This window comes from Nerophis ophidion, linkage group LG01, assembly GCF_033978795.1.
Source record: "Nerophis ophidion isolate RoL-2023_Sa linkage group LG01, RoL_Noph_v1.0, whole genome shotgun sequence".
NCBI classification, from domain to species: domain Eukaryota; kingdom Metazoa; phylum Chordata; class Actinopteri; order Syngnathiformes; family Syngnathidae; genus Nerophis; species Nerophis ophidion.
The window spans coordinates 69,989,270-70,013,020 of record NC_084611.1 but is presented as its reverse complement, the minus strand read 5'-3'; the positions used below and the strand labels follow the sequence as shown (position 1 = coordinate 70,013,020).

The 23,751-nt window shown below is 40.9% G+C and overlaps 1 long non-coding RNA gene and 31 other non-coding genes across 32 annotated transcripts in view; 8 read left to right on the top strand and 24 right to left on the bottom strand.

Moving 5' to 3' along the window:
- The window catches only part of LOC133538479 (uncharacterized), a 71,241-nt gene that overhangs the window by 20,126 nt on the left and 27,364 nt on the right, over positions 1–23,751 (bottom strand). The gene's annotated exons all lie outside the window — the stretch shown is intronic.
- On the bottom strand, positions 822–895 carry trnan-guu (transfer RNA asparagine (anticodon GUU)). Its single transcript has one exon. It is a non-coding gene; the product is annotated as a tRNA-Asn (tRNA).
- trnag-ccc (transfer RNA glycine (anticodon CCC)) lies at positions 1,116–1,186 on the bottom strand. The gene has a single exon. It is a non-coding gene; the product is annotated as a tRNA-Gly (tRNA).
- On the top strand, positions 1,404–1,476 carry trnav-cac (transfer RNA valine (anticodon CAC)). The gene has a single exon. It is a non-coding gene; the product is annotated as a tRNA-Val (tRNA).
- Positions 1,915–1,986, bottom strand: trnam-cau (transfer RNA methionine (anticodon CAU)). Its single transcript has one exon. It is a non-coding gene; the product is annotated as a tRNA-Met (tRNA).
- On the bottom strand, positions 2,521–2,594 carry trnan-guu (transfer RNA asparagine (anticodon GUU)). Its single transcript has one exon. It is a non-coding gene; the product is annotated as a tRNA-Asn (tRNA).
- Positions 2,815–2,885, bottom strand: trnag-ccc (transfer RNA glycine (anticodon CCC)). The gene has a single exon. It is a non-coding gene; the product is annotated as a tRNA-Gly (tRNA).
- trnai-aau (transfer RNA isoleucine (anticodon AAU)) lies at positions 3,103–3,175 on the top strand. The gene has a single exon. It is a non-coding gene; the product is annotated as a tRNA-Ile (tRNA).
- On the bottom strand, positions 3,614–3,685 carry trnam-cau (transfer RNA methionine (anticodon CAU)). Its single transcript has one exon. It is a non-coding gene; the product is annotated as a tRNA-Met (tRNA).
- On the bottom strand, positions 4,220–4,293 carry trnan-guu (transfer RNA asparagine (anticodon GUU)). The gene has a single exon. It is a non-coding gene; the product is annotated as a tRNA-Asn (tRNA).
- On the bottom strand, positions 4,515–4,585 carry trnag-ccc (transfer RNA glycine (anticodon CCC)). The gene has a single exon. It is a non-coding gene; the product is annotated as a tRNA-Gly (tRNA).
- On the top strand, positions 4,803–4,875 carry trnav-cac (transfer RNA valine (anticodon CAC)). Its single transcript has one exon. It is a non-coding gene; the product is annotated as a tRNA-Val (tRNA).
- On the bottom strand, positions 5,314–5,385 carry trnam-cau (transfer RNA methionine (anticodon CAU)). Its single transcript has one exon. It is a non-coding gene; the product is annotated as a tRNA-Met (tRNA).
- On the bottom strand, positions 5,920–5,993 carry trnan-guu (transfer RNA asparagine (anticodon GUU)). Its single transcript has one exon. It is a non-coding gene; the product is annotated as a tRNA-Asn (tRNA).
- trnag-ccc (transfer RNA glycine (anticodon CCC)) lies at positions 6,214–6,284 on the bottom strand. The gene has a single exon. It is a non-coding gene; the product is annotated as a tRNA-Gly (tRNA).
- Positions 6,502–6,574, top strand: trnai-aau (transfer RNA isoleucine (anticodon AAU)). Its single transcript has one exon. It is a non-coding gene; the product is annotated as a tRNA-Ile (tRNA).
- trnan-guu (transfer RNA asparagine (anticodon GUU)) lies at positions 7,619–7,692 on the bottom strand. Its single transcript has one exon. It is a non-coding gene; the product is annotated as a tRNA-Asn (tRNA).
- On the bottom strand, positions 7,914–7,984 carry trnag-ccc (transfer RNA glycine (anticodon CCC)). Its single transcript has one exon. It is a non-coding gene; the product is annotated as a tRNA-Gly (tRNA).
- Positions 8,202–8,274, top strand: trnav-cac (transfer RNA valine (anticodon CAC)). The gene has a single exon. It is a non-coding gene; the product is annotated as a tRNA-Val (tRNA).
- Positions 8,713–8,784, bottom strand: trnam-cau (transfer RNA methionine (anticodon CAU)). Its single transcript has one exon. It is a non-coding gene; the product is annotated as a tRNA-Met (tRNA).
- trnan-guu (transfer RNA asparagine (anticodon GUU)) lies at positions 9,319–9,392 on the bottom strand. The gene has a single exon. It is a non-coding gene; the product is annotated as a tRNA-Asn (tRNA).
- trnag-ccc (transfer RNA glycine (anticodon CCC)) lies at positions 9,614–9,684 on the bottom strand. The gene has a single exon. It is a non-coding gene; the product is annotated as a tRNA-Gly (tRNA).
- trnav-aac (transfer RNA valine (anticodon AAC)) lies at positions 9,902–9,974 on the top strand. The gene has a single exon. It is a non-coding gene; the product is annotated as a tRNA-Val (tRNA).
- On the bottom strand, positions 11,018–11,091 carry trnan-guu (transfer RNA asparagine (anticodon GUU)). The gene has a single exon. It is a non-coding gene; the product is annotated as a tRNA-Asn (tRNA).
- trnag-ccc (transfer RNA glycine (anticodon CCC)) lies at positions 11,313–11,383 on the bottom strand. Its single transcript has one exon. It is a non-coding gene; the product is annotated as a tRNA-Gly (tRNA).
- Positions 11,601–11,673, top strand: trnav-cac (transfer RNA valine (anticodon CAC)). The gene has a single exon. It is a non-coding gene; the product is annotated as a tRNA-Val (tRNA).
- Positions 12,112–12,183, bottom strand: trnam-cau (transfer RNA methionine (anticodon CAU)). The gene has a single exon. It is a non-coding gene; the product is annotated as a tRNA-Met (tRNA).
- Positions 12,718–12,791, bottom strand: trnan-guu (transfer RNA asparagine (anticodon GUU)). The gene has a single exon. It is a non-coding gene; the product is annotated as a tRNA-Asn (tRNA).
- trnag-ccc (transfer RNA glycine (anticodon CCC)) lies at positions 13,012–13,082 on the bottom strand. The gene has a single exon. It is a non-coding gene; the product is annotated as a tRNA-Gly (tRNA).
- trnav-aac (transfer RNA valine (anticodon AAC)) lies at positions 13,300–13,372 on the top strand. The gene has a single exon. It is a non-coding gene; the product is annotated as a tRNA-Val (tRNA).
- On the bottom strand, positions 13,811–13,882 carry trnam-cau (transfer RNA methionine (anticodon CAU)). The gene has a single exon. It is a non-coding gene; the product is annotated as a tRNA-Met (tRNA).
- Positions 14,711–14,781, bottom strand: trnag-gcc (transfer RNA glycine (anticodon GCC)). The gene has a single exon. It is a non-coding gene; the product is annotated as a tRNA-Gly (tRNA).

The following is a 23,751-nucleotide window of genomic DNA, read 5'->3' as shown; positions in this document are numbered from 1 at the left end:
AATCTGTCATTCATTCAAGTCACTGTATTCTCCGGGCATTGGATGGATTGTAACTGTACTGTTGAGATTGACTTATAAGATGTTTAAACTCTCACCTTAGCAGGAATCATAAATGTAATTCCCAAAGAGTTAGAGAAGACAGCTGTGGGCTGAATGGGTGTTGGCCTTTGTTTCAATACACGAATCAGTCAAAGATTCACCTGAAACCTAAACCTTAGCAGAGGATGGATCCGATCCATCGACCTCTGGGTTATGGGCCTAGCACGCTCCCGCTACGCCACTCTGCTGTCTTAAGCCTAAAAGGGCTTACTCTGGTTAGTATCCAGACAAACTACTAGTAACAAAGTGATTTGGAACCCAACTGAAGTCGTGTTTGTTTCTGAGTGCTGGTTTTGTCCACATTTAAAATGGCATTTCTTATTAAGAAATTGTAGTCAACATCAAACTCTGTGGATCCATTGGGATTTCATTCAAAACGAATAGAAGTTAGGCCCACATTCACGTGGTTTGAGAACAAACTGAGAAAGTGATACAGAAAAAACACCAAGACACTGACAGGATTTCAGCCAAACATCTCCCGTTTAACAAACAGGCATCTTGACTGACAGCTACAGCGCCTGGAACATCATGGATTTCAACTTGATGCCTATAACCCTATACTCAACGGATAGCCAATTTGAGGGGAGAACATTGATTATCACTATTTTAAAAAAGCACGGTTGCAAACGTGGCACACGTTTTATCTCAAAACAATTGTGCCAATTTAGAGAAGCACACGGGTTGTACAAGAAAACCCTCAAACGGTGCTCATGGCAAAAGGTCGTCCCTGGGTGGGCTTGAACCACCATCCTCTCAGTTAACAGCCGAGCGCGCTGACCAATTGCGCCACAGAGACTGACTTCCAAATTTGATTCATTACTCCCCAATTATTAGAAAATCTCTTGTTACGATGGCCCAATGTCATTGTCTTTGGATGGGAGTAACTTGGAGTACTCCACTTCAGTCTTCGGTGAGTCCAATATGCCTTCTGAGTGGAATGCCTGTGTCTTGCGGTTGTCAAAAAAATCGCTTTTGTCCCTTATGAATATTATTTAAAATCTAAAAAGAGCAACAGATGCATTGGCCAGGAATCGGACCCGGGTCTCCCGCATGGGAAGCGAGAATTCTACCACTGAACCACCAATGCCTGCATAACAATGTTGGTTCATGAACTCGGTTAAGAGGAAGAGCGTTTGAAATGCTACGACGTGGAACACATTCTACGTGCACAAGGGATATAACAACATCCACAAAAGGCAAGAAATGCAATGCAGCTACTAACAGCAATGAGACTTGCGAGCCACATGTTTTCCATCGGCCGAATATCAACTTGTAAGTCTTGACAAAGGTGGTATCTTTCAGCAGTTTCCATGGTGTAGTGGTTATCACATTCGCCTCACAAGCGAAAGGTCCCCTGTTCGAAACAGGGTGGAAACAAGCCTTTTTTTTACTTTACTTCTTACCTTTATACATAAACCGGGAAATAAATAATAGCAAGGTCCTGTGTTTTTATCATGAAGTAGTTTGCAACATACCTGATCAGCTCATGTTCAGCTGAGCACACACAACACCAAATTTAGAGGGTTCTCATATAGACAGACCTCAGGCTTCAACATCATGAATGCTGGGTTCCATGAGAATGTCATGCACAAACCAGTGAAATCTGTCATTCATTCAAGTCACTGTATTCTCCAGACGTTGGATGGATTGTAACTGTACTATTGAGATTGACTTATAAGATGTTTAAACTCTCACCTTAGCAGGAATCATAAATGTAATTCCCAAAGAGTTAGAGAAGACAGCTGTGGGCTGAATGGGTGTTGGCCTTTGTTTCAATACAAGAATCATTCAAAGATTCACCTGAAACCTAAACCTTAGCAGAGGATGGTTTCGATCCATCGACCTCTGGGTTATGGGCCCAGCACGCTCCCGCTGCGCCACTCTGCTGTCTTAAAATTAATAGGGCTTACTCTGGTTAGTATCCAGACAAACTACTAGTAACAAAGTGATTTGGAACCCAACTGAAGTCATGTTTATTTCTGAGTGCTGGTTTTGTCCACATTTAAAATGGCATTTCTTATTAAGAAATTGTAGTAAACATCAAACTCTGTGGATCCATTGGGATTTCATTCAAAACGAATAGTAGTTAGGCCCACATTCACGTGGTTTAGGAAAAAACTGAGAAAGTGATACAGAAAAAACTCCAAGACACTGACAGGATTTCAGCCAAACATCTCCCGTTTAACAAACAGGCATCTTCACTGACAGTTACAGCGCCTGGAACATCATGGATTTCAACTTGATGCCTATAACCATATACTCAACGTATAGCCAATTTGAGGGGAGAGCATTGATTATCAGTATTTTAAACAAGCAAGGTTGCAAACGTGGCACACGTTTTATCTCAAAACAATTGTGCCAATTTAGAGAAGCACACGGGTTGTACAAGAAAGCCCTCAAACTGTGCTCGTGACAATTTGTCGTCCCTGGGTGAGCTTGAACCACCATCCTCTCAGTTAACAGCCGAGCGCGCTGACCAATTGCGCCACAGAGACTGACTTCTAAAATTGATTCATTACTCCCCCAATTATTAAAAATCTCTTGTTACGATGGCCCAATGTCATTGTCTTTGGATGGGAGTAACATGGAGTACTCCACTTCAGTCTTCGGTGAGTCCAATATGCCTTCTGAGTGGAATGCCAGTGTCTTGCGGTTGTCACAAAAATCGCTTTTGTCCCTTATGAATATTATTTAAAATCTAAAAAAAGCAACAGATGCATTGGCCGGGAATCGGACCCGGGTCTCCCGCATGGGAAGCGAGAATTCTACCACTTAACCACCAATGCCTGCATAACAATGTTGGTTCATGAACTCGGTTAAGAGGAAGAGCGTTTGAAATGCTACGACGTGGAACACATTCTACGTGCACAAGGGATATAACAACATCCACAAAAGGCAAGAAATGCAATGCAGCTACTAACAGCAATGAGACTTGCGAGCCACATGTTGTCCATCGGCCGAATATCAACTTGTAAGTCTTGACAAAGGTGAGTTCTTGCAGCAGTTTCCATGGTGTAGTGGTTATCACATTCGCCTAATACGCGAAAGGTCCCCTGTTCGAAACAGGGTGGAAACAAGCCTTTTTTTGAATTTACCTCTTACCTTTATACATAAACCGGGAAATGAATAATAGCAAGGTCCTGTGTTTTTATCTTGAAGTAGTTTGCAACATACCTGATCAGCTCATGTTCAGCTGAGCACACACAACACCAAATTTAGAGGGTTCTCATATAGGCAGACCTCAGGCTTCAACATCATGAATGCTGGGTTCCATGGAAATGTCATGCACAAACCAATGAAATCTGTCATTCATTCAAGTCACTGTATTCTCCGGGCGTTGGATGGATTGTAACTGTACTGTTGAGATTGACTTATAAGATGTTTAAACTCTCACCTTAGCAGGAATCATAAATGTAATTGCCAAAGAGTTAGAGAAGACAGCTGTGGGATGAATGGGTGTTGGCCTTTGTTTCAATACACGAATCAGTCAAAGATTCACCTGAAACCTAAACCTTAGCAGAGGATGGTTTCGATCCATCGACCTCTGGGTTATGGGCCCAGCACGCTCCCGCTGCGCCACTCTGCTGTCTTAAACCTAATAGGGCTTACTCTGGTTAGTATCCAGACAAACTACTAGTAACAAAGTGATTTGGAACCCAACTGAAGTCGTGTTTATTTCTGAGTGCTGGTTTTGTCCACATTTAAAATGGCATTTCTTATTAAGAAATTGTAGTCAACATCAAACTCTGTGGATCCATTGGGATTTCATTCAAAACGAATAGAAGTTAGGCCCACATTCACGTGGTTTGAGAACAAACTGAGAAAGTGATACAGAAAAAACACCAAGACACTGACAGGATTTCAGCCAAACATCTCCCGTTTAACAAACAGGCATCTTGACTGACAGCTACAGCGCCTGGAACATCATGGATTTCAACTTGATGCCTATAACCCTATACTCAACGGATAGCCAATTTGAGGGGAGAACATTGATTATCACTATTTTAAAAAAGCACGGTTGCAAACGTGGCACACGTTTTATCTCAAAACAATTGTGCCAATTTAGAGAAGCACACGGGTTGTACAAGAAAACCCTCAAACTGTGCTCGTGGCAAAGTGTCGTCCCTGAGTGGGCTTGAACCACCATCCTCTCAGTTAACAGCCGAGCGCGCTGACCAATTGCGCCACAGAGACTGACTTCCAAATTTGATTCATTACTCCCCCAATTATTAGAAAATCTCTTGTTACGATGGCCCAATGTCATTGTCTTTGGATGGGAGTAACTTGGAGTACTCCACTTCAGTCTTCGGTGAGTCCAATATGCCTTCTGAGTGGAATAACTGTGTCTTGCGGTTGTCACAAAAATCGCTTTTGTCCCTTATGAATATTATTTAAAATCTAAAAAGAGCAACAGATGCATTGGCCAGGAATCGGACCCGGGTCTCCCGCATGGGAAGCGAGAATTCTACCACTGAACCACCAATGCCTGCATAACAATGTTGGTTCATGAACTCGGTTAAGAGGAAGAGCGTTTGAAATGCTACGACGTGGAACACATTCTACGTGCACAAGGGATATAACAACATCCACAAAAGGCAAGAAATGCAATGCAGCTACTAACAGCAATGAGACTTGCGAGCCACATGTTTTCCATCGGCCGAATATCAACTTGTAAGTCTTGACAAAGGTGGTATCTTGCAGCAGTTTCCATGGTGTAGTGGTTATCACATTCGCCTCACACGCGAAAGGTCCCCTGTTCGAAACAGGTTGGAAACAAGCCTTTTTTTTACTTTACTTCTTACCTTTATACATAAACCGGGAAATAAATAATAGCAAGGTCCTGTGTTTTTATCATGAAGTAGTTTGCAACATACCTGATCAGCTCATGTTCAGCTGAGCACACACAACACCAAATTTAGAGGGTTCTCATATAGACAGACCTCAGGCTTCAACATCATGAATGCTGGGTTCCATGAGAATGTCATGCACAAACCAGTGAAATCTGTCATTCATTCAAGTCACTGTATTCTCCAGGCGTTGGATGGATTGTAACTGTACTATTGAGATTGACTTATAAGATGTTTAAACTCTCACCTTAGCAGGAATCATAAATGTAATTCCCAAAGAGTTAGAGAAGACAGCTGTGGGCTGAATGGGGGTTGGCCTTTGTTTCAATACAAGAATCATTCAAAGATTCACCTGAAACCTAAACCTTAGCAGAGGATGGTTTCGATCCATCGACCTCTGGGTTATGGGCCCAGCACGCTCCCGCTGCGCCACTCTGCTGTCTTAAAACTAATAGGGCTTACTCTGGTTAGTATCCAGACAAACTACTAGTAACAAAGTGATTTGGAACCCAACTGAAGTCATGTTTATTTCTGAGTGCTGGTTTTGTCCACATTTAAAATGGCATTTCTTATTAAGAAATTGTAGTAAACATCAAACTCTGTGGATCCATTGGGATTTCATTCAAAACGAATAGTAGTTAGGCCCACATTCACGTGGTTTAGGAAAAAACTGAGAAAGTGATACAGAAAAAACTCCAAGACACTGACAGGATTTCAGCCAAACATCTCCCGTTTAACAAACAGGCATCTTCACTGACAGTTACAGCGCCTGGAACATCATGGATTTCAACTTGATGCCTATAACCATATACTCAACGTATAGCCAATTTGAGGGGAGAGCATTGATTATCAGTATTTTAAACAAGCAAGGTTGCAAACGTGGCACACGTTTTATCTCAAAACAATTGTGCCAATTTAGAGAAGCACACGGGTTGTACAAGAAAGCCCTCAAACTGTGCTCGTGACAATTTGTCGTCCCTGGGTGAGCTTGAACCACCATCCTCTCAGTAAACAGCCGAGCGCGCTGACCAATTGCGCCACAGAGACTGACTTCTAAAATTGATTCATTACTCCCCCAATTATTAAAAATCTCTTGTTACGATGGCCCAATGTCATTGTCTTTGGATGGGAGTAACATGGAGTACTCCACTTCAGTCTTCGGTGAGTCCAATATGCCTTCTGAGTGGAATGCCAGTGTCTTGCGGTTGTCACAAAAATCGCTTTTGTCCCTTATGAATATTATTTAAAATCTAAAAAAAGCAACAGATGCATTGGCCGGGAATCGGACCCGGGTCTCCCGCATGGGAAGCGAGAATTCTACCACTTAACCACCAATGCCTGCATAACAATGTTGGTTCATGAACTCGGTTAAGAGGAAGAGCGTTTGAAATGCTACGACGTGGAACACATTCTACGTGCACAAGGGATATAACAACATCCACAAAAGGCAAGAAATGCAATGCAGCTACTAACAGCAATGAGACTTGCGAGCCACATGTTGTCCATCGGCCGAATATCAACTTGTAAGTCTTGACAAAGGTGAGTTCTTGCAGCAGTTTCCATGGTGTAGTGGTTATCACATTCGCCTAATACGCGAAAGGTCCCCTGTTCGAAACAGGGTGGAAACAAGCCTTTTTTTGAATTTACCTCTTACCTTTATACATAAACCGGGAAATGAATAATAGCAAGGTCCTGTGTTTTTATCATGAAGTAGTTTGCAACATACCTGATCAGCTCATGTTCAGCTGAGCACACACAACACCAAATTTAGAGGGTTCTCATATAGGCAGACCTCAGGCTTCAACATCATGAATGCTGGGTTCCATGGAAATGTCATGCACAAACCAATGAAATCTGTCATTCATTCAAGTCACTGTATTCTCCGGGCGTTGGATGGATTGTAACTGTACTGTTGAGATTGACTTATAAGATGTTTAAACTCTCACCTTAGCAGGAATCATAAATGTAATTGCCAAAGAGTTAGAGAAGACAGCTGTGGGATGAATGGGTGTTGGCCTTTGTTTCAATACACGAATCAGTCAAAGATTCACCTGAAACCTAAACCTTAGCAGAGGATGGTTTCGATCCATCGACCTCTGGGATATGGGCCCAGCACGCTCCCGCTGCGCCACTCTGCTGTCTTAAACCTAATAGGGCTTACTCTGGTTAGTATCCAGACAAACTACTAGTAACAAAGTGATTTGGAACCCAACTGAAGTCGTGTTTATTTCTGAGTGCTGGTTTTGTCCACATTTAAAATGGCATTTCTTATTAAGAAATTGTAGTCAACATCAAACTCTGTGGATCCATTGGGATTTCATTCAAAACGAATAGAAGTTAGGCCCACATTCACGTGGTTTGAGAACAAACTGAGAAAGTGATACAGAAAAAACACCAAGACACTGACAGGATTTCAGCCAAACATCTCCCGTTTAACAAACAGGCATCTTGACTGACAGCTACAGCGCCTGGAACATCATGGATTTCAACTTGATGCCTATAACCCTATACTCAACGGATAGCCAATTTGAGGGGAGAACATTGATTATCACTATTTTAAAAAAGCACGGTTGCAAACGTGGCACACGTTTTATCTCAAAACAATTGTGCCAATTTAGAGAAGCACACGGGTTGTACAAGAAAACCCTCAAACTGTGCTCGTGGCAAAGTGTCGTCCCTGAGTGGGCTTGAACCACCATCCTCTCAGTTAACAGCCGAGCGCGCTGACCAATTGCGCCACAGAGACTGACTTCCAAATTTGATTCATTACTCCCCCAATTATTAGAAAATCTCTTGTTACGATGGCCCAATGTCATTGTCTTTGGATGGGAGTAACTTGGAGTACTCCACTTCAGTCTTCGGTGAGTCCAATATGCCTTCTGAGTGGAATAACTGTGTCTTGCGGTTGTCACAAAAATCGCTTTTGTCCCTTATGAATATTATTTAAAATCTAAAAAGAGCAACAGATGCATTGGCCAGGAATCGGACCCGGGTCTCCCGCATGGGAAGCGAGAATTCTACCACTGAACCACCAATGCCTGCATAACAATGTTGGTTCATGAACTCGGTTAAGAGGAAGAGCGTTTGAAATGCTACGACGTGGAACACATTCTACGTGCACAAGGGATATAACAACATCCACAAAAGGCAAGAAATGCAATGCAGCTACTAACAGCAATGAGACTTGCGAGCCACATGTTTTCCATCGGCCGAATATCAACTTGTAAGTCTTGACAAAGGTGGTATCTTGCAGCAGTTTCCATGGTGTAGTGGTTATCACATTCGCCTCACACGCGAAAGGTCCCCTGTTCGAAACAGGTTGGAAACAAGCCTTTTTTTTACTTTACTTCTTACCTTTATACATAAACCGGGAAATAAATAATAGCAAGGTCCTGTGTTTTTATCATGAAGTAGTTTGCAACATACCTGATCAGCTCATGTTCAGCTGAGCACACACAACACCAAATTTAGAGGGTTCTCATATAGACAGACCTCAGGCTTCAACATCATGAATGCTGGGTTCCATGAGAATGTCATGCACAAACCAGTGAAATCTGTCATTCATTCAAGTCACTGTATTCTCCAGGCGTTGGATGGATTGTAACTGTACTATTGAGATTGACTTATAAGATGTTTAAACTCTCACCTTAGCAGGAATCATAAATGTAATTCCCAAAGAGTTAGAGAAGACAGCTGTGGGCTGAATGGGTGTTGGCCTTTGTTTCAATACAAGAATCATTCAAAGATTCACCTGAAACCTAAACCTTAGCAGAGGATGGTTTCGATCCATCGACCTCTGGGTTATGGGCCCAGCACGCTCCCGCTGCGCCACTCTGCTGTCTTAAAACTAATAGGGCTTACTCTGGTTAGTATCCAGACAAACTACTAGTAACAAAGTGATTTGGAACCCAACTGAAGTCATGTTTATTTCTGAGTGCTGGTTTTGTCCACATTTAAAATGGCATTTCTTATTAAGAAATTGTAGTAAACATCAAACTCTGTGGATCCATTGGGATTTCATTCAAAACGAATAGTAGTTAGGCCCACATTCACGTGGTTTAGGAAAAAACTGAGAAAGTGATACAGAAAAAACACCAAGACACTGACAGGATTTCAGCCAAACATCTCCCGTTTAACAAACAGGCATCTTCACTGACAGCTACAGCGCCTGGAACATCATGGATTTCAACTTGATGCCTATAACCATATACTCAACGTATAGCCAATTTGAGGGGAGAGCATTGATTATCAGTATTTTAAACAAGCAAGGTTGCAAACGTGGCACACGTTTTATCTCAAAACAATTGTGCCAATTTAGAGAAGCACACGGGTTGTACAAAAAAGCCCTCAAACTGTGCTCGTGACAATTTGTCGTCCCTGGGTGAGCTTGAACCACCATCCTCTCAGTTAACAGCCGAGCGCGCTGACCAATTGCGCCACAGAGACTGACTTCTAAAATTGATTCATTACTCCCCCAATTATTAAAAATCTCTTGTTACGATGGCCCAATGTCATTGTCTTTGGATGGGAGTAACATGGAGTACTCCACTTCAGTCTTCGGTGAGTCCAATATGCCTTCTGAGTGGAATGCCAGTGTCTTGCGGTTGTCACAAAAATCGCTTTTGTCCCTTATGAATATTATTTAAAATCTAAAAAAAGCAACATATTGCATTGGCCGGGAATCGGACCCGGGTCTCCCGCATGGGAAGCGAGAATTCTACCACTTAACCACCAATGCCTGCATAACAATGTTGGTTCATGAACTCGGTTAAGAGGAAGAGCGTTTGAAATGCTACGACGTGGAACACATTCTACGTGCACAAGGGATATAACAACATCCACAAAAGGCAAGAAATGCAATGCAGCTACTAACAGCAATGAGACTTGCGAGCCACATGTTGTCCATCGGCCGAATATCAACTTGTAAGTCTTGACAAAGGTGAGTTCTTGCAGCAGTTTCCATGGTGTAGTGGTTATCACATTCGCCTAACACGCGAAAGGTCCCCTGTTCGAAACAGGGTGGAAACAAGCCTTTTTTTTAATTTACCTCTTACCTTTATACATAAACCGGGAAATGAATAATAGCAAGGTCCTGTGTTTTTATCATGAAGTAGTTTGCAACATACCTGATCAGCTCATGTTCAGCTGAGCACACACAACACCAAATTTAGAGGGTTCTCATATAGGCAGACCTCAGGCTTCAACATCATGAATGCTGGGCTCCATGGAAATGTCATGCACAAACCAATGAAATCTGTCATTCATTCAAGTCACTGTATTCTCCGGGCGTTGGATGGATTGTAACTGTACTGTTGAGATTGACTTATAAGATGTTTAAACTCTCACCTTAGCAGTTATCATAAATGTAATTGCCAAAGAGTTAGAGAAGACAGCTGTGGGATGAATGGGTGTTGGCCTTTGTTTCAATACACGAATCAGTCAAAGATTCACCTGAAACCTAAACCTTAGCAGAGGATGGTTTCGATCCATCTACCTCTGGGTTATGGGCCCAGCACGCTCCCGCTGCGCCACTCTGCTGTCTTAAACCTAATAGGGCTTACTCTGGTTAGTATCCAGACAAACTACTAGTAACAAAGTGATTTGGAACCCAACTGAAGTCGTGTTTATTTCTGAGTGCTGGTTTTGTCCACATTTAAAATGGCATTTCTTATTAAGAAATTGTAGTCAACATCAAACTCTGTGGATCCATTGGGATTTCATTCAAAACGAATAGGAGTTAGGCCCACATTCACGTGGTTTGAGAACAAACTGAGAAAGTGATACAGAAAAAACACCAAGACACTGACAGGATTTCAGCCAAACATCTCCCGTTTAACAAACAGGCATCTTGACTGACAGCTACAGCGCCTGGAACATCATGGATTTCAACTTGATGCCATAACCATATACTCAACGTATAGCCAATTTGAGGGGAGAACATTGATTATCACTATTTTAAACAAGCACGGTTGCAAACGTGGCACACGTTTTATCTCAAAACAATTGTGCCAATTTAGAGAAGCACACGGGTTGTACAAGAAAACCCTCAAACTGTGCTCGTGGCAAAGTGTCGTCCCTGAGTGGGCTTGAACCACCATCCTCTCAGTTAACAGCCGAGCGCGCTGACCAATTGCGCCACAGAGACTGACTTCCAAATTTGATTCATTACTCCCCCAATTATTAGAAAATCTCTTGTTACGATGGCCCAATGTCATTGTCTTTGGATGGGAGTAACTTGGAGTACTCCACTTCAGTCTTCGGTGAGTCCAATATGCCTTCTGAGTGGAATAACTGTGTCTTGCGGTTGTCACAAAAATCGCTTTTGTCCCTTATGAATATTATTTAAAATCTAAAAAGAGCAACAGATGCATTGGCCAGGAATCGGACCCGGGTCTCCCGCATGGGAAGCGAGAATTCTACCACTGAACCACCAATGCCTGCATAACAATGTTGGTTCATGAACTCGGTTAAGAGGAAGAGCGTTTGAAATGCTACGACGTGGAACACATTCTACGTGCACAAGGGATATAACAACATCCACAAAAGGCAAGAAATGCAATGCAGCTACTAACAGCAATGAAACTTGCGAGCCACATGTTTTCCATCGGCCGAATATCAACTTGTAAGTCTTGACAAAGGTGGTATCTTGCAGCAGTTTCCATGGTGTAGTGGTTATCACATTCGCCTCACACGCGAAAGGTCCCCTTTTCGAAACAGGGTGGAAACAAGCCTTTTTTTTACTTTACTTCTTACCTTTATACATAAACCGGGAAATAAATAATAGCAAGGTCCTGTGTTTTTATCATGAAGTAGTTTGCAACATACCTGATCAGCTCATGTTCAGCTGAGCACACACAACACCAAATTTAGAGGGTTCTCATATAGACAGACCTCAGGCTTCAACATCATGAATGCTGGGTTCCATGAGAATGTCATGCACAAACCAGTGAAATCTGTCATTCATTCAAGTCACTGTATTCTCCAGGCATTGGATGGATTGTAACTGTACTATTGAGATTGACTTATAAGATGTTTAAACTCTCACCTTAGCAGGAATCATAAATGTAATTCCCAAAGAGTTAGAGAAGACAGCTGTGGGCTGAATGGGTGTTGGCCTTTGTTTCAATACAAGAATCATTCAAAGATTCACCTGAAACCTAAACCTTAGCAGAGGATGGTTTCGATCCATCGACCTCTGGGTTATGGGCCCAGCACGCTCCCGCTGCGCCACTCTGCTGTCTTAAAACTAATAGGGCTTACTCTGGTTAGTATCCAGACAAACTACTAGTAACAAAGTGATTTGGAACCCAACTGAAGTCATGTTTATTTCTGAGTGCTGGTTTTGTCCACATTTAAAATGGCATTTCTTATTAAGAAATTGTAGTAAACATCAAACTCTGTGGATCCATTGGGATTTCATTCAAAACGAATAGTAGTTAGGCCCACATTCACGTGGTTTAGGAAAAAACTGAGAAAGTGATACAGAAAAAACACCAAGACACTGACAGGATTTCAGCCAAACATCTCCCGTTTAACAAACAGGCATCTTCACTGACAGCTACAGCGCCTGGAACATCATGGATTTCAACTTGATGCCTATAACCATATACTCAACGTATAGCCAATTTGAGGGGAGAGCATTGATTATCAGTATTTTAAACAAGCAAGGTTGCAAACGTGGCACACGTTTTATCTCAAAACAATTGTGCCAATTTAGAGAAGCACACGGGTTGTACAAAAAAGCCCTCAAACTGTGCCCGTGACAATTTGTCGTCCCTGGGTGAGCTTGAACCACCATCCTCTCAGTTAACAGCCGAGCGCGCTGACCAATTGCGCCACAGAGACTGACTTCTAAAATTGATTCATTACTCCCCCAATTATTAAAAATCTCTTGTTACGATGGCCCAATGTCATTGTCTTTGGATGGGAGTAACATGGAGTACTCCACTTCAGTCTTCGGTGAGTCCAATATGCCTTCTGAGTGGAATGCCAGTGTCTTGCGGTTGTCACAAAAATCGCTTTTGTCCCTTATGAATATTATTTAAAATCTAAAAAAAGCAACAGATGCATTGGCCGGGAATCGGACCCGGGTCTCCCGCATGGGAAGCGAGAATTCTACCACTTAACCACCAATGCCTGCATAACAATGTTGGTTCATGAACTCGGTTAAGAGGAAGAGCGTTTGAAATGCTACGACGTGGAACACATTCTACGTGCACAAGGGATATAACAACATCCACAAAAGGCAAGAAATGCAATGCAGCTACTAACAGCAATGAGACTTGCGAGCCACATGTTGTCCATCGGCCGAATATCAACTTGTAAGTCTTGACAAAGGTGAGTTCTTGCAGCAGTTTCCATAGTGTAGTGGTTATCACATTCGCCTAACACGCGAAAGGTCCCCTGTTCGAAACAGGGTGGAAACAAGCCTTTTTTTTAATTTACCTCTTACCTTTATACATAAACCGGGAAATAAATAATAGCAAGGTCCTGTGTTTTTATCATGAAGTAGTTTGCAACATACCTGATCAGCTCATGTTCAGCTGAGCACACACAACACCAAATTTAGAGGGTTCTCATATAGGCAGACCTCAGGCTTCAACATCATGAATGCTGGGTTCCATGGAAATGTCATGCACAAACCAATGAAATCTGTCATTCATTCAAGTCACTGTATTCTCCGGGCGTTGGATGGATTGTAACTGTACTGTTGAGATTGACTTATAAGATGTTTAAACTCTCACCTTAGCAGGAATCATAAATGTAATTGCCAAAGAGTTAGAGAAGACAGCTGTGGGATGAATGGGTGTTGGCCTTTGTTTCAATACACGAATCAGTCAAAAATTCACCTGAAACCTAAACCTTAGCAGAGGATGGTTTCGATCCATCGACCTCTGGGTTATGGGCCCAGCACGCTCCCGCTGCGCCACTCTGCTGTCTTAAACCTAATAGGGCTTACTCTGGTTAGTATCCAGACAAACTACTAGTAACAAAGTGATTTGGAACCCAACTGAAGTCGTGTTTATTTCTGAGTGCTGGTTTTGTCCACATTTAAAATGGCATTTCTTATTAAGAAATTGTAGTCAACATCAAACTCTGTGGATCCATTGGGATTTCATTCAAAACGAATAGAAGTTAGGCCCACATTCACGTGGTTTGAGAACAAACTGAGAAAGTGATACAGAAAAAACACCAAGACACTGACAGGATTTCAGCCAAACATCTCCCGTTTAACAAACAGGCATCTTGACTGACAGCTACAGCGCCTGGAACATCATGGATTTCAACTTGATGCCTATAACCCTATACTCAACGGATAGCTAATTTGAGGGGAGAGCATTGATTATCACTATTTTAAACAAGCACGGTTGCAAACGTGGCACACGTTTTATCTCGAAACCACTGTGCCAATTTAGAGAAGGACACGGGCTGTACAAGAAAACCCTCAAACTATGTTCGTGGCAAAGTGTCTCCTTGGGTGGGCTTGAACCACCATCCTCTCAATTAACAGCCGAGCGCGCTGACCAATTGTGCCACAGAGACTGACTTCTAAATATAATTCATTACTCCCCTAATTATTAGAAAATCTCTTGTTACGATGGCCCAATGTCATTGTCTTTGGATGGGAGTAACTTGGAGTACTCTGCTTCAGTCTTCGGTGAGTCCAATATGCCTTCTGAGTGCAATGCCTGTGTCTTGCGGTTGTCACAAAAATCGCTTTTGTCCCTTATGAATATTATTTAAAATCTAAAAAAAGCAACAGATGCATTGGCCGGGAATCGGACCCGGGTCTCCCGCATGGCAAGCGAGAACTCTACCACTGAACCACCAATGCCTGCGTAACAATGTGGGTTCATGAACTCGGTTAAGAGGAAGAGCGTTTGAAATGCTACAAAGTGGAACACATTCTACGTGCACAAGGGATATAACAACATCTACAAAAGGCAAGAAATGCAATGCAGCTAATAACAGCAATGAGACTTGCGAGCCACATGTTTTCCATCGGCCGAATATCAACTTTTAAGTCTTGACAAAGGTGAGTTCTTGCAGCAGTTTACATGGTGTAGTGGTTATCACATTTGCCTAACACGTGAAAGGTCCCCTGTTCGAAACAGGGTAGAAACAAGCCTTTTTTTGACTTTACTTCTTACCTTTATACATAAACCGGGAAATAAATCATAGCAAGGTCCTGTGTTTTTATCATGAAGTATTTTGCAAGATACTTGATCAGCTCATGTTCAGCTGAGCACACACAACACCAAATTTAGAGGGTTCTCATATAGAAAGACCTCAGGCTTCAACATCATGAATGCTGGGTTCCATGAAAATGTCATGCACAAACCAGTGAAATCTGTCATTCGTTCAAGTCACTGTATTCTCCGGGCGTTGGATGGATTGTAACTGTACTGTTGAGATTGACTTATAAGATGTTTAAACTCTCACCTTTGCAGGAATCATGAATGTAATTCCCAAAGAGTTAGAGAAGACAGCTGTGGGCTGAATGGGTGTTGGCCTTTGTTTCAATACAAGAATCAGTCAAAGATTCACCTGAAACCTAAACCTTAGCAGAGGATGGTTTCGATCCATCAACCTCTGGGTTATGGGCCCAGCACGCTCCCGCTGTACCACTCTGCTGTCTTAAACCAAATAGGGCTTACTCTGGTAAGTATCCAGACAAACTACTAGTAACAAAGTGATTTGGAACCCAACTGAAGTCGTGTTTATTTCTGAGTGCTGGTTTTGTCCACATTTAAAATGGCATTTCTTATTAAGAGATTATAGTAAACATCAAACTCTGTGAGAGAATTTAAGGGGACACCTTCTGTCAAAAAATGATTTATGGGGGGTCATAAATCAATGATTTATGAGGGGTCATAAATCAATGATTTATGAGGGGTCAAGTTCAAAGGTCAAATGTCAAGGGTCAAAAGTCAAATGGGTGTGGCTTACCCCGGAAGAGGGTGGAGTTAAGACCTGAGGTGGGAGTGGTTTAACAAGGAAGAGGAAGGAGTCTTAACCAGGAAGAGGGTGGAGTTTTAACCAAGAAGAGGGTGGGTTTTAACCAGGAAGAGGGTGGAGCTTTAACCTGGAAGAGGGTGGAGTTAAGACTTGAAGTGGGAGTGGTTTAACCAGGAAGAGGGTGGAGTTTTAACCGGGAAGAGGGCGGAGTTAAGACCTGAAGAGGGAGTGATTTAACCAGGAAGAGGGTGGGCTTTTAACCAGGAAGAGGGTGACGCCAAGACCTGAAGAGGGAATGGTTTAACCAGGAAGAAGGTGGAGTTTAAACCAGGAAGAGGGTGGGTTTAAGATCTGAAGAGGAATTGGTTAAGAGGGAACAAAGGAGGGTTCAGGTTGAGTTCAGTTTTTAAGGAAGCTTGAGAATGTCATCTGATCAGCATCTGACCAGCCATTTGACAGTTTAAATGTTTACGATCGTCGCACACCGAAGATTCAGAATGTCCTCTGATCAGCATCTGACCAGTCATTTGACAGTTTAAATGTTTACGATCATTTGAAACAACAACCAGACTTCCCGAAAACATATTTAAACGATTGGGAGGAACTAAATAGGTTAAGGTTAACCATATGTTTGACCCTGCTTCGATGTATTGATGGCTGGGAATGTTACGTGGGAAGATGTGGACACGCACACACGCACACTCACGCACGCACGCACACACACACACATACACACACACACACATACGTGTTTGAGTGACATATCAGGACTCATGACAAAAACGTGACATATGGGGACATGCCTTTCCAATGGTCCTACAGGCCTGGGAATCAGACGGTTAGTGAACCAGAATCAGAGCTGCAATCTGTCTCTAAAGAACTATGACCACTGCTTGCTAATGATGAACTGAAACTTCCAAGTGTGCTTGAATTGGTGATTTCTCTCTGTGTTTTGACTATCCCAAATGATTTGAAGGTGTCCTTCAAAAAATTTTGGGAGAGGCATTGTATGACTCTAAGATCACTGCTGCAAACACTTGTATCTGAAGAACTGCCTTTTGAGTCTGGAACATAGGTTTGATCTTCAAAATCTGTATTGTCGGAGTATTCAAGATCCAATATCTAATGGAAAATTAAATAACTTTAAACTACATTTCTAGGCCAACAACTTTAGTCAAACACTTTTTATATCTGCAGGTCGTTAAAATCCTACTAGAAATAATATTTGCATTTCTTAATAAGATTTATTTGTAGTAACAGTTTTAATCATATGGAAATATGTTTCCCCACTACAAATGACACATTCATTATCGCACAACAAGGTCTTCCTCTTAATTTAACTGAAAGTGGCGCAGCACCACATTTTGAAAGTACGGCTTATACGTGAAAACTAATTGAAATGATATAATGTATTGTAGCCTTACAGAAGAAGTCACTTAAAATCACAAACTATTTTTTACTTTTCTTACCAATATATTTGATAACAAATGGCACAATTCTAACAGGTTTGCCTCCTGTGCAAACACATTCGTCTCTGTGCTTCCCCAGACACACAACAACAGTTCTAAAAGCCAATACTTTGATCACTGAAAACAGCGCTGCAGAATCCGGCTGTAAACAAGTGGCACTGCATTTTCTGGAGCGTTGTCAGCATTTCTGTGATCTGGAGATACATTTAATTGAATTGAAGAAAAATGAGTTATAAGAAGTACAGTAAAAAGCACCAGAAGTAGGACAAAGCAAACATAACCTTTGGGTTCAACGTAGCTACAGTAAGAAAACACAAAAGTCCGGTGTGTGTTTTATACCATCGTAATTTTTGCAACATTCCATTTTGAATCTATGGATTTTTCAAGTGTCCAAATTAGAGTGGATGTAATGAAATAGACATGTAATAACCTTTTGGAAGGATGAAGTCGGTTAATTGCTCACAGCTGAATCTGGAGAATGTTGAGATAGAACATCAACAGCTGGTGTCTGCAACAAAACACTAAACTATAATGTCAGAACTAATTAATTATAACATTATCAGCACTTTTTGTTGATAAAAATCTGAGCATACAATGCCAGATAAATGGTTAAGATTATTATAATGATTCAGCTCTTAGACAATTCATTAAGAATGTAACACACACCATAAGGGACCTGAATTGAAACACTAATTTTAAAGGTTTTGACATTAACATTGTAACACACACTAATCTGGTTAAAAAATATGAGGACTTTATATGAAACACACCTAAGTCTTTCTTGGTCCAAACAATATGAGGACATGACGAGTGCTCACATGTAGAATTTATGCTGTTGACTTGTAACATCTCCTGTTTTGCTAAACATGAGTTCTAAACTCCCTACTGACTAACATGGATGTACCCTTACGAAATTGTTGTCATATAAACTGATCTGTGATGGATTAAAAGGAATAAATGTCTTACCAAATATAGGTTGGGTCAAATTTAGAGTAGATATAGTAAAAATGGACATGTAATAACCATTTGGAGGGATGAAGTCGGTTTATGGCTCACATCTGAATCTGGAGAATGTTGAGATAGAACCCTAACAGTTGGTGTCTGCAACAAAACACAAAAATATAATGTCAGAACTAATTAATTATAACATTATCAGCACTTTTGGTTGATAATATTCTGAGCATATCATTTTACATAAACAGTAAAGATTATTATAGCATTTTAGCTCTTAGACTATTATTTAAGAATGTAACATTCACTAAAATGTGGTTCAGAAAAAATGAGGACCTGGATTGAAACACTCATTTTAAAGCTTTGAATTAAACATTGTAACACACACTAACCTGGTTCAGAAAATATGAGGACCTTATATGAAACACACCTAAGTCTTTCTTGGTTCAAACAATATGAGGACATGACGAGTGAGCACATGTTGAATTTATGTTGTTGACTTGTAACATCTCCTGTTTTTGTCATCATGAGTTGTAAACTCCCTAATGACTAACATGGATGTACCCTTACAAAAAATTTGTAGTATAAACTGATCTTTGAGAGATTAAAATTAATAAATGTCATTCAAAATATAGGTTGGGTCAAATTTAGAGCAGATATAGTAAAAATAGACATGTAATAACCTGTTGGAGGGATGAAGTCTGTTTATCGCTCACATCTGAATCTGGAGAATGTTGAGATAGAACCCCAACAGTTGGTGTCTGCAACAAAACACAAAAATATAAAGTCAGAACTAATTAATTATAACATTATCAGCACTTTTGGTTGATAATATTCTGAACATATAATTTGACATAAACAGTAAAGATTATTACAGCATTTTAGCTCTTAGACTATTATTTAAGAATGTAACATTCACTAAAATGTGGTTCAGAAAAAAAGAGGACCTGGATTGAAACACTCATTTTAAACCTTTGAATTAAACATTGTAACACACGCTAACCTGGTTCAAAAAATATGAGGACCTTATATGAAACACACCTAAGTCTTTCTTGGTTCAAACAATATGAGGACATGACGAGTGCTCACATGTACAATTTGTGTTGTTGACTTGTAACATCTCCTGTTTGGCTAAACATGAGTTTTAAACTCCCTACTGACTAACATGGATGTAGCCTTACGAAAATGTTGTCATATAAACTGATCTGTGAGAGATTATAATTAATAAATGTCTTTCAAAATATAGGGTGGGTCAAATTTAGAGCAGATATAGTAAAAATAGACATATAATAACCTGTTGGAGGGATGAAGTCGGTTTATCGCTCACATCTGAATCTGGAGAATGTTGAGATAGAGCCCCAACAGTTGGTGTCTGCAACAAAACACAAAAATATAATGTCAGAACTAATGAACATTATCAGCACTTTTGGTTGATAATATTCTGAGCATATAATTCTACATAAACAGTAAAGATTATTATAGCGTTTTAGCTCTTAGACTATTATTTAAGAATGTAACATTCACTAAAATGTGGTTCAGAAAATATAAGGACCTGGATTGAAACACTCATTTTAAAGCTTTGAATTAAACATTGTAACACACACTAATGTGGTTCAGAAAATATGAGGACCTTATATGAAACACACTGAAGTCTTTTTTAGTTCAATATATATGAGTACATGACAAGTGATCACATATAAAATTAATGTTGCTGATCTGTAACATCTCCTGTTTTGCTAAACATGAGTTGTAAATTCCACACTGACTAACATGGATGTTCCCTTACAAAAATGTTGTCATATAAAATGATCTGTGAGAGGTTAAAAGGATTAAATGTCTTTTGAAGTATAGGTTGTGTCAAATTTTGAGCAGATATAGGGCAGCACGGTGGAACAGGGATTAGTGCATGTGCCTCACAAATCGAAGGTCCTGAGTAGTCCTGAGTTCAATCTTGGGCTCAGGATCTTTCTGTGTGGAGTTTGCATGTTTTCCCCGTGACTGCGTGGGTTCCCTCCGGGTACGCCGGCTTCCTCTCACCTCCAAAGACATGCACCTGGGGATAGGTTGATTGGCAACAATAAATTGGCCCTACTGCAGTGGTTCTTAACCTGGGTTCGGTCGAACCCTAGGGGTTCGGTGAGTTGGGCTCAGGGGTTCGGCGGAGGTCAAGACACACCCGACTCATCGAATAAATAAAAACTTCTCCGTATCGGCTTATTGCGGATACGGCAACAGCAGAAGTCACACTCATTTGCATGTGTGTAATTTTTTGTGAGTTTATGCACTACGGCATGGCGTAGTGGGTAGAGCGGCCGTGCCAGAAACCTGAGGGTTGCAGGACACTTCACCCTTGCCCCCGGTGCCGCTCACACAGGTGAATGAATGATGAATGAATGATTGGTGGTGGTCGGAGGGGCCGTAGGCGCAAACTGGCAGCCCCGCTTCCATCAGTCTACCCCAGGGTAGCTGTGGCTACAGATGTAGCTTACCACCACCAGGTGTGAATGAATGATGGGTTCCCACTTTTCTGTGAGCGCTTTGAATATCTAACAATAGAAAAGCGCAATATAAATCTAATACATTATTATTATTATTATTATTATTGTTCTTTGAACAAGGTGATGTTCATGGACGGTTCATTTTGTGCACCAGTAAAAAAAAAATCGTAACACATTTGTATGGGGAACATATTCACCATTAATTAGTTGCTTATTAACATGCAAATTAGTAACATGGGGCTGTTAACTAGTCATTATTAAGTACTTATTAATGCCTTATTCGGCATGGCCTTATTATAACCATATCTGTCTAAAACTGGCCCTAACCCTCTAACCCTAACCCTAACCAAATAACTCTAAATTAATTCCTTGTTACTTCAAATATGTTCCCCTAGTGTCCCAACAACTCCAAACTAGGTCTTTGTTATTTAGAATATGTTCCCCATACTAAAGTGTTACCAAAAACATATAACTTTGTCTTGAATCTGAAAAAAAACATAATTTTATTTTTCACTAAGGAAGGTTTCGGTGAATGCGCATATGAAACTCGTTCGGTACCTCCAACAAGCTTAAGAACCACTGCCCTGGTCTGTGAATGTGAGTGTAAATGTTGTCTATGTGTGTTGGCCCTGTGATGAGGTGGCGACTTGTCCAGGCCTTCCGCCCGAATGCAGCTGAGATAGGCTCCAGCACACCCCGCCACCCCAAAAAAGGGACAGGTGGTAGAAAATGGATGGATGGATAATAAAATAGTCAAGTAATAACCTGTTGGAGGGATGAAGTCGGTTCATCGCTCACATCTGAATCTGGAGAATGTTGAGATAGAACATCAACAGTTGGTGTCTGCAACAAAACACACAACAATAACGTTAGGACTTATTAATTATAACATTATCAGCACTTTTTGTTGATAAAATTTTGAGCATATAATGCCAGATAAATAGTAAAGATAATTATACAGGGTTTCTGTCTCTTGTCTCGCTCATGTCTTGAGATGAACTTCCCTCGGTACTCGACCACAAAAGAACATTTTTAAATTGTTGCAAGAGCAAATACACCATATCCTGATAATACAGAGTTTATCAATTAACAATGTTTGGAGAATCTATTTTAAAAAGAAATAATTATAGTCGTTCCTTGATCAAAAATTCAATTACAAAGAGAGATACTCTTTCATAAATGTAAAGAATTACTAAATAAAGTACAAACCCCGTTTCCATATGAGTTGGGATATTGTGTTAGATGTAAATTTAAACGGAATACAATGATTTGCAAATCATTTTCAACCCATATTCAGTTGAATATGCTACAAAGACAACATATTTGATGTTCAAACTGAAAAACATTTTTTGTGCAAATAATCATTAACTTTAGAATTTGATGCCAGCAACACACGACAAAGAAGATGGGGAAGGTGGCAATAAATACTGATAAAGTTGAAGAATGCTAATCAAACACTTATTTGGAACATCCCACAGGTGTGCAGGCTAATTGGGAACAGGTGGGTGCCATGATTGGGTATAAAAACAGCTTCCCAAAAAATGCTCAGTCTTTCACAAGAAAGGATGGGGCGAGGTACACCCCCTTTGTCCACAACTGCGTGAGCAAATAGTCAAACAGTTTAAGAACAACCTTTCTCAAAGTGCAATTCCAAGAAATTTAGGGATTTCAACATCTACGCTCCATAATATCATCAAAAGGTTCAGAGAATCTGGAGAAATCACTCCACGTAAGCGGCATGGCCAGAAACCAACATTGAATGACCGTGACCTTCGATCCCTCAGACGGCACTGTTTCAAAAACCGACATCAATCTCTAAAGGATATCACCACATGGGCTCAGGAACACTTCAGAAAACCACTGTCATTAAATACAGTTTGTCGCTATATCTGTAAGTGCAAGTTAAAGCTCTACTATGCAAAGCAAAAGCCACTTATCAACAACATCCAGAAACGCCGCCGGCTTTTCTGGGCCCGAGATCATCTAAGATGGACTGATGCAAAGTGGAAAGGTGTTCAGTGGTCTGACGAGTCCACATTTCAAATTGTTTTTGGAAATATTCGACATAGTTTCATCTGGACCAAAAGGGAAGCGAACCATCCAGACTGTTATCGACGCAAAGTTGAAAAGCCAGCATCTGTAATCGTATGGGGGTGCATTAGTGCCCGAGGCATGGGTAATTTACTCATCTGTAAGTTACCCATCTGTTTGGAACAACATATGCTGCCATGTAAGCGCCGACTTTTTCATGGATACCCCTGCTTATTTCAGCAAGACAATGCCAAGCCACATTCAGCTTCATAAAAAAAGAGTGCAGGTACTTTCCTGGCCGGCCTGCAGTCCTATCGAAAATGTATGGCGCATTATGAAGCGTAAAATATGACAGCGGAGACCCCGGCCTATTGAACGACTGAAGCTCTACATAAAACAAGAATGGGAAAGAATTCCACCTTCCAGGCTTCAACAATTAGTTTCCTCAGTTCCCAAACGTTTATTGAGTGTTGTTAAAAGAAAAGGTGATGTAACACAGTGGTGAACATGCCCTTTCCCAACTACTTTGGCACGTGTTGCAGCCATGAAATTCTAAGTTAATTATTATTTGCAAAAAAAAATCAAGTTTATGAGTTTGAACATCAAATATGTTGTCTTTGTAGTACATTCAACTGAATATGGGTTGAAAAAGTTTTGCAAATCATTGGATTCCGTTTATCTTTACATCGAACACAATTTCCCAATTCATATGGAAACGGGGTTTGTAATTAATGTGTTACTTGAAAAATGTTTGTTTTAAATAACTAGCATATCCAGTTGGGAGACATTTCATGAGTGCAGAGTGTGTGTGTGCCTTTAAAAAGCCGTGCCTTTTGCCAAGTGACGTGGGACGTCAGCGCCCAGACATAACAGGACAGTTCAGCTGTATTTTTTAGC